Source organism: Strigops habroptila, assembly GCF_004027225.2.
Source record: "Strigops habroptila isolate Jane chromosome 13 unlocalized genomic scaffold, bStrHab1.2.pri S16, whole genome shotgun sequence".
In the NCBI taxonomy this organism is placed as follows: Eukaryota; Metazoa; Chordata; class Aves; order Psittaciformes; family Psittacidae; genus Strigops; species Strigops habroptila.
In genome coordinates, this window is record NW_022651054.1 from 2,999,323 (window position 1) to 3,011,818 (window position 12,496).

Below are 12,496 nucleotides of genomic sequence, written 5' to 3' on the forward strand. Positions count from 1 at the left end.
GGAAGCAGAGGCTCAGAGGGGAAAAAGCAGCTTGGCCGAGGTTGTCTGGAGTTCATGCAAAAGACAGGCAGGGACCTGACTGCCCAAGTCCTAACCTACTGCCCAACCCCATGGCTGTAAGCGTGGTCCCAAAAGCATTTGCAGGGGCCATTGAGGCAAAATCATCCAGTTTTGGGGACCTGCTGCTGGGAAGAACATGGCTTGTTGGTGAGTACCTCAGGAGGGCAGGGATCTGGCAGGGATGGAGGTGGTCACGGATGCTTCATCTATAAACCAGCCTCTGACTCTCCATCCTCTCCAACTTTCCACCTCCCCGGCTTTGCTACTGATTGGAGCAAGAGGAGCAGCTCAACTCCCTCAGCTCCATTAACACTGCACATGGCCTGTACCCGAGGCTGGGATGTGTGTACGCACGTTTCTGCATGCGTGTGCCTGCTTCCAGTGCTATACAAACCCAGTAACAGCATGTTTCTGCCCTCAGATGTAAGACTGGTTGAGCAAACGGGGGAAAGGGCCTGATACAGACGGAAGAGCGTGATGAAGCCTCTGGTCTCCATGGAGTCTTTGTTTATACTCCTCTCATTTCCTCGTCTTTTTTTCCTTCTTTTTTTGTTCAATTTTTTTTCTATGGAGTATTTTTAGCATGTAGGAAAGAGCAGTGCCCTGCTTCGCTGGATGCAGGGCATCAGGAGCAGATGGCATACAAGCTTCTCACACTGTGCTCCCTGTAAAAGCACCTCTGTCTCAAGTCACCTTGAGGTTACTGCGGTCCTGGACTCCCCATCCTCCTCCTCCTCCTCCTCAGCCCACACCTTCCCTGGTTCACTGCCTCATCCTCAGCTCCCGGGGCAGCTCTCAGCAAGGCTGGACAGCAGCGTGAGGCTGATGATGGTACCCAAACCAGCGCCTTGTGCAGGTGGGTCAGATGCATTCAGAGGAGCAAAGGATGGGGCTGGTGTGCAGGTGGCCACCACCATCCCCTTGCTCTTGCAGCTCTCTGTCCCCTCCCTGCACCCAATAACATCATGGTGTTAGTTTAGGTGGACTAGGATGCCCTACTGAGGCTGGCATCACTTCCAGGGCAGCTCTCAGCAAGGCTGGACAGCAGTGTGATGATGGTACCTGAAGCAGCACCTTGTGCAGGTGGGTCAGATGCATTCAGAGGAGCAGAGGATGGGGCTGGGGTGCAGGAGAGATGCAGTGGCCACTGCCATTCCCTTGCTCCTGCAGCATTCTGTCCCCTCCCTGCACCCAGTAACCTGATGGTGTTAGTTTGGGTAGACTAGGATGCCCTATTGAAGCTGGCATCACTCTGGGCATCACCTTGTTTCACCACCACGGTGGTGGCTCCCACTTCAGTGCTGCATCAGCAAACCTCCTCCCTCCTTCCCCAAAACCCTGGCAACAAAGGGAATCCCTCCGGGTGTCCAAACCGAGCAGCCATCCCTGCTCAGCTCCTCACATGCTCTTGTTAGACCATCCCTGTTGCATTTAATTATAGATATTACACTCTTTTCTCCTGCAAAGAATGACTCGCAGGGTGATCCTGGAGTTCATTTGAAACATGAAATTACTGGTGCAGCTTTCAGATGGGAAGCATCGCTGCTCTGACCGGCGGGTAATTAATGAGGCAGTGCAGGGCCACAGTAATTAGTGGCAGCAGTAAGTGTTCTCATGGAGCCCTGCTTGCCAAGGTGCGTGTCTCTGCCACAGCAGCAGCCCCATCGTGGTGCTGAGGGTGGATGCGGCCACGGGGGCATCATGGTGTTGAGAAAACAGGTCTGCGGGACTTGGGAGGTGGATGCATGAGAGCTATCGGGGTGAAAGCTCAATGCAGGAGCCCCAGGGAGCCACAGACCTGTTGTTCTTCAGCCCTCTGCATGAAAATGCAGAAAGAAGAAGGGAAAACATGAATGAAGTAGGGGCTGTTGGGATGGCACCTATGGATCAAATCAGTTGGGGTCTGCCCAGCGTGACTGAAATGTTCTCTTCCAGCAGCAGCTGTTGTGCCCCGTGAATCAAATATTCAGTATAATATTTAAATACGATTAATTCATGCAATTTCAGCTTTTATACTATAGTAAAATATTCATTTTCAGATAGTATAAAGGTTGAGGCTACATCCATCAAATGTTACAAAAAAAGGATAAAGCTTAAAGCATTTCCTCCCCTGTACAACACTGGATGTTGGAGAGGTGAAACAGGGGAGTCACAGTGATTTACTGCAGTTTGCTCCTAGCAGGCTTAGCCCCTCCACTGGGTAGCAAAGGACCAGCACAGCAGAACTCCTTGTGCAGCACTGCAGGAGAGGGTAGGTCCCTGGGGCAGCACCGAGATGCTCCCAGTGCCAGGAGAGGATCTCAGCACCTCTGGGAACTCACTGGGGTAAGAGAGCTCTTTTTTCACTAGCGTGACCATCTCACATACAGATAAAGCTGGAACCATGTTTTGTTAATACACAAAATGAAACAAGCTCCAAACCAGCCTAGAGGAGAACTTCCCCACTTACATACCCCTCAGGCTAGGAAAAACACTGGTTGGGTTTTGGGATCCTTCTGGAGGTAGTTGAGGGGTAGCAGAGTTGGTCCAGTGTCAGAAGTTTCTCCTGGTGGCCTTCTTCCCCCATAACCTGGCTCCATCTCTGCCCAAGGAGGAGGGTTTTGGTCTCCATCCCACACAGGGAGATTTGAGCTTGGGTCTCTCCCATCCCGGAGGATCACTGTAGTCTGGGGATACAAGATGCCCAGGAAAAATGATTCCCATACAACACTTCAGCTAGACACTGGTGAGGAAGGGAGCTGGGAGGGAGGACAGGAGGCAGACGGACCGTCCTGGATCTCTGCTGCCTTATCTGGGACATGTCAGTGTTTCTGTTCACCACCTCCCACCATGGCCCAGTGCTGCAGTGGGGATTTACTGGGGTGTTTGGCCTATTGATTCCCATGGTCAGTGCAGGCATACAGGGCTTGAAAAGCAAGGGCTTGATGTACCCCCAGACCCGTCCCAGTTCCTGCCCCATGGCTGGTACCCTGCTCGAATGAGGTGGTGCTGATGTAATTTAGGTGACCTGGAGACCAGAGCCACCAGCTGACCCCAGCAGCATCATGCTGTGAGCTCCTGCTGGAAGGTTTACATGGAGCACAGTCCTCTGGCCTGGCTCACAACTCAAAAAGCACTTGTTGAAGGGAAGTGGAGAGGGAAGAGTAATGCTTCCAGCCCGAAGGGCAGCACAAGCTATCTCTAGACTGAACGTGGGACAATTAATGCCTCTAAGATGGGCTAAATGGATTGTTTGAGATTTGGGGCTGTGAAGTACAATCGAAAGCAAAGTCTTTGACTATTGTTATAATTGTTAACAGGCTCCTTTTGAAGCACTGTGCAAAGAAATGGATAGACTTCAGCCATCAATAATATCGCTGGAGGAGAAAATTGAAGGGATATCTGCCCAATTAAATAACCTGCAGGGCTGGAATTGAGAATCAATGTGGCATGAACGATGAGGTATGGACTACCAACGCTGAACACTAAATCCAGTGCAGCCTCTGCTTTAACAAAGAGAGAGGGATGGGGAGGAATACTGCAGCCGGGATTTCCCGGGCTGCACACACGGTGTTGAGAGGCAGGAGGTGGCTGGGGGATGGCTCAGCATCACTGTCCTGTGGGCTGGGACACAGCCAAGGCATGGGATCTTCCAAGATCTTCACTGCTCAGGTGGGAGCAAGGGCAAAGGCAGGGCTGGTGGTGTGGAGGGATGCATGGGGACTGCTGGGAGACCGACAAGTTGTTTTCTGGATATCTTCCTCCCTCCACTTTTGGGTGATCTGGGGAAATGGAAGCAAATTTGCTGGGAGGGGTTTGAGCATTTAAAGTGGACTTGTTGACAATGAGCAGGGTGATGAGGGGCAGAGATGGCAAGTGGCTCCAGGGATGGGGCAGGGCATCTGCTGAGGACCTTGGGCTGTGGCTGAAGAACATCTTATGTCCTATTTATAGTGAAAAGGCAGAGAATAGGAATGAGGTTTGGGGGAAGAACAATGGATTTTTATATCCTCCCCCTGAGGAAAACCCAGACTTGATCAAAGGTGTCTGTGTGCATTTTGCAGGATGCATCACTTGCTGGCAATGCTGGGGCCACCCTACTCAAGAGAGCCACCAAGGCAGAGTGGGCCTTCTGTGGAAGTACAATCCCATCATCTGGGCCCCTTTCCAGCAGCGATTAAGGGTAAGAAACATCTGTTCTGTGTGGCTTATTCCTCCTTCTCCCATCTTCACCAAGCCATGCCTCAGCGTAGTGTGCGCATGGAGTGCTTCCTGCAGCGGGACAGTGGGCAGCGGCACACTCTGCCCCTTTAATGTTTTTTAGAGGCTAAATGAATTTTGCCTTTGCCTAAGTACCTGTCACTTTAAATTAAGGTCTCTGATAGTGAAAATGACGAAGCAGCCAGGTCATTAGGCAAATTTTAATTAGAGGCTCAGATGGCCTTTACTAATAGGATGCTACAATTCTTTCCCAATGTTCTCACTTTCCGTCCACAGGATCTTTCCAAGCCCACCTGAGGATGCATGTCCATATTGTTCCTCTTCTCAGCACCCCCATGCTCCTCTGCATGGGCATCCAGCATCGAGTTGGAGCTTGGATTATTAAGACCTTATGCAGAGAGTAAAGCTGCTCCCACGTATGTGTTCCTTTCCTCTATCCATTTTCAGTTGTTAAAAGGGATAAGAAATTATCTACTGAACAGTCACCCCCCACGTTTTCTCTGTCTGAATAGATGTGGGTTCAACCTAGAGAGATCATCCCTGGGCTGGCCGTAAGTACAGCCTCCTGCCCAGCGTAATAAAAGGCTCATTCCATTCCTGGGTGAGCCGGGCTGGTCTCCTGCTTCCTTGTGGCACAGCCAGGGAGGAGAAATACAGCCAGTGAGCTGTCCCTGGGCCAGCACATGGCCCTGGCCACAGAAAGGGGGAAAACAGGAGCGAGGAGGAGAGGAACAAACTCTTTTCTTCCATTCTTTGCTCGTGATGGGATCAAATCTCCTCTCCCCCTGGTGTGACCAAGCCTCTGTGCCCTGCAGGTACATATGTTTTTGTGCTGGGTAATTTCACAAGTGAGATCCATCCATTAAGCTGCCGGTTCCAGTCACTCCACCCGGTGCAAAATAGCTGACGAATGAGGCTCTGACCTACTTGTATGTTTTTTTCTCCCATCAGTGCAACACGGCTGCAGCCAGGCAGAGAGCAAGGCAGGGGTGCAGGAAGGTGTCTGCGGCAAGTCTGTGCCTGGATCCTGCTTCTTTCAGAACAGAAGAGGGGACAACCAGGCTCCTCCTCACTGGAGCTGATCCTGTGCTGCCTGCACAGAGTTACAGCGCCTACTCTGCAATTCCTCACCCCCACCAAAATGCTGCTGAGAGGGATCCAGGACAAAAGCAACACATATCATCCACTTTGATGGCAGAACTCGCTGTATCCAGTCTAGAGGTGAATGATTTCCTGCAGCCAGGAGAGCATCCCTTTCAGCCGTGCATCCCAAGGCTGCTCCAAGGTGCTACTGGTTGCTGTACAGGGCTCTCCAGTGGCAGCAGGGCTGGATGGGCCCATCCCTTCCCAACCCGGGGACACAGGTTTGTGACATGTGTGCCTCTGCCATGCTGAATTGGTTATTCCCAGCACTTGACCATTCCATGGAGTCACACGCTGCTTGGAAATCCTCAACAGGAACAGTTTTATTGACAGGAAAGGCGGTTTTCTCAAGATGGAAACTTCCCACAAGAAAGTGGTGCTTTCAATCAAATGTTGCTTGGGAGGGTGAAGGGAAAGGAAAAATGTGTCATAGAGGGTTTTGGTTAAGTGAAAACATTGTTGTTTCCGCACATTTGGAATGGAAAGCTTCAATTTTTCACTTCCAAGTGATTTTCATGCTGACATTTCTTTTATTCCATATCATCAGGCAGCTTCAAATATTAGAGTCTCACCGCCAGAAGGGGAAACACTTTGGGCGGCGTCTCCCGCCTTTCCCACCTTCCCTTCCTTTTCCTCCTTTTAGGCAATTGGAAATAGTGGAATTTCTTTCAGGCACTAGTTATTTCACTGCCTCCTTGCCTCCAGCACAGGCTAAGGGCATGTTAAGCTTTCCTTGCATACCAGATTGCCACAAAACCTTGTCCCTTATCTACTCTTCCCACTCTTGTGTGCAACACAAATTGCACCAAGCTGAACCCGGCTCTTGCCCCTTTTAAGTGCCAGCATGTGAGGGTGTTCGATGGCTGGAGACTCAGTGATAGTGACCAGCAAACAGGGGAAAGAATGAGATTTATAGAGATGATTATGCAAAAGAAGTAGTGGCCCCTTTTTCCCCCCTTTCTCCTCATCTTGTGCAAATTACCCTATTATTCTGCTCCCTTAGGATGCCTGAGTGTCCTTATTTCTTCTTTTGAGCTAAAGTCATCCATGCATTAAATTAGTTCTCTGCCTAGAAATAGCTTGATTACTTTCTCCAAGCTACAGTTAATGTGGAGTTCTCTGAGTGTTTTAAAAAGAAAAAGGGGGCAAAAAGGGGAAGAGGGGAGTGGAAGGGGCAGGATGGAGCCCGGTAGAAGATCGATTTGCCTCCAATGTGAGGTGCTGTGGGGCAGGAGAGGGGGCAGTGGCTGTCACCTGCATAGTGTGGCTGGAGGGGTCAGTCTCCTGTCCCTGGGAGCAGTCACCTTTCACAAGGGCATGTGGAATTGTGGGGCTGGACTTGATGGCCCACTCGGTCCTGTCCATCTCTTCCCATAGCACTGGGTGGATAATGGTATTTTTCCTTCTGACTTGCTTCAAATTGTGTCTCAGATGTCTTCTCTCTTCCATGTTGATGCTGTGTGGAGCTCTAACCGAAGGGAAGGAGGAAGATCATGGTGGGATGCCCCATCCTAATGTTGAGGATGAGTAACTAACTCAAGAAAACTGCCAGAACTCAGGAAGACCCAGGATCTCTCAAGATCCCAGATTTTCTTCCCTACCACAAGTTGACCCCCCCCTCCTGCTTCCAAGGCAGGAGTCCACTGCAGACTTCAGCATATTTGAATAGTAAAACCTCACTTAATGCATTTGCTGTGCTAACACCCTGCAGGAGCAGGCACATCCCCACCCCAGCCAGGAGCAGCTCTTGAGCCGAGCGTGCAGGACCACAAAATGCATTCTCACTTCCCCGAGCTCCTCTCCTTCTTCCTCTGAGCCTGTTCTCTTGTTGCTGGGGACAGGCAAGCTCCTCATCCCTCCTCCACCTACAAACCACAGCAGATTATCTCCCTCTCATCCCTCCTTTTTAGCCTGTAAGCAGCAGGAAAGGTGAGCACTCAGTGCTGCTCCCCTCCGCGCTCGGTGCCTCTGGGCTGGCTGCAGCTCGCACCAACTCCTGGCTCCCACTGGGCATCAAGATCATCTCTGACTTGCACTCCCCGCTGTAACGTGCTCCCTGTTCCCCTATTAACTGTGGCTGCTTTTCTTCTCTTCACCCTCCTTCCCTTTCTGCAAAGCTTTTCCAAGGAGGCAGCTGGGGCTGAGCCCGTTGCCCAGGAGGGGCTGTGAATCTCAGATAATGCCTTAGAAAATGTCTCGTGCTATTTTGTGCTCATTCCTTTGTATCGCCTTGACATTTGTGCTAGGGTTTGGGGGGGGTTATTACTTTTTCCTTTAATTCCCCTGGCTCTTGGGCAGGTGTCTGCTTCCAGCTGTTTGCAGGAGCCCCAAAAGCTGTTCTTGGATGTCAGCTGCTAATTCAGGGCCAATTATCCTTTCTTTCCCACTGTGTTTCCTTGTATCCTTTACTGAGCTACATCTACAGACATGGGGCTTCATTCTTTTTCTCTTTCCCAGTTGCTTTGCTTCCCACAGGCTCCTCTAAAAACCCCTTCACTGCCTTTACTGACTGCTGGAAGTCATTTGAGGAGCATCAGCAAATACAGAGTGAAGGCGTGTGGCTGCCATCCTCTCCCAAGACTTGCACCGCATCCCGCTGATGCTCTTCCTCCTCTCTGAGAGCAAACCAGTTCTCCCAGTAGCTGGGGAGGGATCCCAGTATGTGACTCTCCCATGGAGAGCTGCTAAAGGAATCACTTTCAGTTACCCAGAGCCCAGGCTGCCTGCCCAGCCCGACTGGCATCCAAGCAATCAGTTCCCCTTCAGCGCCGTGGCCTCCCATCCTGTTCTCCCAAACAATGACAAATGGAGCATCACACTGATGTGAATGGAGCAGCAAGCATCCGCAGGAGGAATAAATAATTACCTATTTGCCAGATAGGACAAGGCAGGGAGAGGCTTCTCTATGCAGATCCTGGTGGAGAGGCATCACCAAGTGATGCTCTGGGGGTCCTCAGGGCTGCCATGTCTCCAGTGTGGTTGGGGAAAGGCTCCTCAGCCAGCAGCGGGGGCACTGTAGCATTGCTGGGGTCCAAATAGTGCCTGTGCTATCTCTTCAGCTTCCAGAGCAGCAGTGGGATGAGCTGCCACAAAGCTCTCCAGATGTTTGGAGGGGATGAGGTGAGCCTGAGGTCTTCTTCATGGTCTCTGTGGGAGAAGAGCCACATCTGGAGTGGGTTTTGCACCATCCAGCTTGCCTTCTCCACATGAATTCACACTCAGAGTGTGTCTCTCCTGGAGTTAAAATTTACTCCCTGTCTCACTTTGACCAAGGCGCAGAAGAGCTCCTTGCCATGGATGAGGAGGTGGGAAGATGAGCTCTCCAAACTGGGGTACACCAGCACAGAAAACATCTCCAGGCTGGTCCCAATCCCTTCCTTACTGGAATTGAGATAAGCAGCTTCAGGAGAATCTGGTCCATGCCAGGAGGTGGGATGATGCCTGCATGTGGTTACAGCTTTCCTCTTTTCTTCCTTTAATTAAAAAGAAAATGTCTCCCTCCAAAGTCATTAATTCCTAATGACACAATTAGAGCCACTAAAGAGGGGTAGGGAGAACAAGATGAAAAAGAAAAAGAAGGGAAAAAAAGCACAAAACAAACCCAAATCCTCAAAAAACCCTCTGGCAATTTGAGACATTTGAAGCTTGAGAGAAATTAAGGAAATAATTGCTTAGTTTGAACTTCATTCTCATTCCTGCTGGGCCCACACAGGGGGGGTCAGCGTGTGGATGGAAACCACCTTTCCAGTGCTCCTCCTTTCCATCAGAGGAAGGAGACCAGTCTGTCTCTCTCACGTAATCTGATGTTCCTGCTTAGCGGCAGACCCTCAGGCAGTATTGCACATCAGGGTCCTTTTCTGCAGCCTGCCAACTTTCCATATGGGAAACCTGGATTTGCCACCATAATCTCCATAGTCCCATTTTTCCATATCTACCTTGCCAGCACTGGCATCTCTTGTGGCCTCACCCCTACTTCTCTGTCTCCCAACCACCCCATCTCCCTAGCTAAGAAATCACAGCTCTTCCCTCCTGCCCTGTCCCCTGTTCTGCTGGTGCCCAGGGATGGAGCATTGCTGCGAGCTGAGGACAAGCAGGGGCAACTCTTGATGTTCAAAGCTAAAGCTCCTTGCCTTTGAAAGGGCTGGCTTAAATTGCTTGAAGACTCTCTGAAAGATAGATTAAGGGCGTAGGAAGAGGGAAGCCCAGCAGAGCTGCTGGCTGCCTGCTGAGTGCTTATTATTTCTGTCAGCTGAGTGCTTTAACTTGGTAATCTCAGATTGAAATGGATTTTGGGAAGGGAGGGAGCGGTGGCTGTTTCTGCAGAGTCTGGATTAGGCAAAGAGCAAGTTTCAGCCTCTCCGTTGATGGTGAAAAGCAATCTCTGACCTGGAGGTGGGATGGAGCCAGAGCCCTGGGTTTGGCAGAGGAATGGGTGAAACGTCACCTCATGGTGGATCTCCAAGCTCCCCACCTCCTTCTCCATCCTGGCCATCTCTGGTCCTCAGGAAGTGAAGGTACCTAAAGGTGGGCTTCTGCCCACTGGTAGTCATGAGGATTTGGTAGGTAGTTCCTCTCCTCTGGGGCCCACAAAGGACAGTGGGGTTTCTGTAGATCCTGTACTCCTGGCGGTGGTGCTTTAAGCTGTGTCCCGGGGATGGGTGCTTTTCTGCTTGCTAAGAGCTCTGGCACAAGTGTGCCTACATGGTCTCAAAGGTGGTTAGTGTTCTTGATGGGTGTGCAAGAACGGGTGACCCTGCGCCTCCATGCACAGCAAGGGACTGGAGTTTCCTTGTTCTCATTTCAGTGCAGAGCAATTTCTAGGCAGGACATGCTGGAAATAATCCCAGGGGAAGGACTGAGACATGTTCACCTTGCCTACGACTCCAACCTCTTAGCAAGAACAGGTCCCTTTCTGCATACAGAGGGAGATAGATCCTACCCACTCACTACATCTCTGTCTCATCTCCTCACCAAGACTTCACAGCCCCAGTGCCCAAGCTGCTGCCTGGTGATAGAGGAGGAAGCTTCATCCTTACTATTCTCTTCGGGACCTGTCTTGCAGGCCACCAAACTGTGGTGGGCAATCTCACTCCATCTCATCAGGAGGCTGCAAAGGTGTCATCCTTGTCTTGCTCCAGGTTGCAGCAGTCTTAGTGAAAAGCCAAGCCCTTTGCTCTGTGCTATGTGACCCTTGGATAGCAAACCATATAAATGTGGTCAGCATTTGTCGTGGAGGTTCCAGTGAGCGTCTGTGTGCCCAGCCAAAGGCCACATGGTTTTCTACTGGGACATGCTCTCAGCTCCAGTTCTCACCAGCTTTCTCCTTCTGGATCTGTAAGGGGTGTGCAAAAAAAAGCAGGGAAAGGCAAAACCCAGGAAGGAAAATCCAAGTTCTTACTGACTGCTTGGTCCCTCCAGAGACTATGGCAAGTGGGGATTGGGAGGGAGAAAAGCTCCTAATACATCGCTTTGTCTTCAAGCAATTATGTGCAAGTGAGTTAATCACAGGGTCACAGAAGCCATAACCATTAATTAATCCCCAGCATGAGCTGCAAAGATGAATTATTTCCTGCAGCAAACAGACGTGAGAACCAGCGTGGCAAGGAATGCAGCTCCCAGCAGATGAGCACAGCTGGTGCCAGCAGCTCCACCACGGCTCCACAGGATGGACCCCTGGACCACAGACCAGCCCCTTGCATCCCTGCCAAGCCCCAAGGCCTTGAGGGTAAAAGCTTTCCTGCCAGATCACTGCCTTTGGATGGCCATGACAGGGGGAGAAGGGGAATGGCCACAAAACCAGAGGGTCAGTCACTCCTACAAGTGGTAGAAGGCAAAGGCACGTGGTTCTGCTCCCCACAGAGCTGTGAGCAGGGGTAGGGAACTGGATGGGCATCCATGTGGAATGCTGTGGGTATCCCTGCTGCCCGTAATCCAGCTGGATTAGGTTTGGTTATAAACCAAGGAAGCTCCACTGGATCATCTAAGCAGCCTTTAGATGGGAAAAGCTGGGAAGCTGCTGCCAGGGGGTGTCTGCCCTCCTGTGCCACCCCAATTGGATACACTGCCTATGGGATCTGTTCCTGCGCTGTTATAGTGGGAGATGGGAAAGAGGGCATGGAGGGGTAGAGGGGAGGATCTACATTGTCTATTTAATACCTATTTTCACCTAAATTGCCATTTTAATAACTATCTATCTGCTCTTGTATTTTAAAGCTTTGTAGAAAGATCCTGTTAAATTCCAAATGCAGACACATCTCCTGGTGAAATGGCTCTGAAGCCAGCCCAGGACAAATAAAACTGTGCTGTAAATCCAGGCATCTCCTTGAGAACTGGCCTTTTTTTCTGGATTCCTTTCTCTTTGGTGCTTCCCCTCATTCACCCACATGAAGCAGTTTGTCACTCGCCCTTTTGGAGAGGGTAGGAAACCCTCTGAAAATCCATCTTGTAGCAAACTCTTCCCCTAAACTCAGAGCACACCAGCTCAGTACAAATTATGATTTGCTTTAGGCTGTGCAAGTTGGCTGCGTGCACACGATTAAATTAGTTTAAAGCCAGCCTCTATTTATTTAGCTAAATGGAATAGGAATAATGCTAAAACCAAACCGAAATCAACCACATTCATCCAGGGCTTTCAGAGATTGTTCAGGGCAGACATGAAGCTCTCCTCACCATGTCTCATCACCTCTGTGCTTTGTGTTCCTTTATTAAGCCCCTGCTCTCGCAGTGCTGTGGTCAGCTCATCCCAAGAGAGACCCTTAAAGCCTTAAAGTGAATAGACCCAGGGCATCGTGACTGCAGTCCCAATAAAGTAATTGAAGGAAGCTGGGAGGGATGTTCCCTTCCAGGGACGTGCACCCGTCATCATAGAATCATGGAATCATAGAAGTTAGGGTTGGAAAGGACCTTAAGATCCTCTGAGAGCTTTACCTAGACCTTGCAGGGTAGGACCAGCCCCTGAGATGCTTCTCCTTGGGATGCTGCACCCAAGTGTGGCTTCTCCTGTGTGACTTCCCTGGTGGCATCTCACAGGTCCAGGTGACACCCAGAGGCTGCTGCAGCCCAAGCCCTGTCCCATTGCCAAGACAAGGTCTGG

General features: G+C 50.7%; 1 long non-coding RNA gene across 1 annotated transcript; it reads left to right on the top strand.

Annotated features, from left to right (window-relative positions):
• Nucleotides 1-234: 234 nt before the first annotated feature.
• On the top strand, nt 235-11,716 carry LOC115602093. Its single transcript, XR_003989598.1, has 4 exons — nt 235-3,501; nt 4,104-4,222; nt 4,537-4,676; nt 5,212-11,716. It is a non-coding gene; the product is annotated as an uncharacterized LOC115602093 (long non-coding RNA).
• Nucleotides 11,717-12,496: the final 780 nt, after the last annotated feature.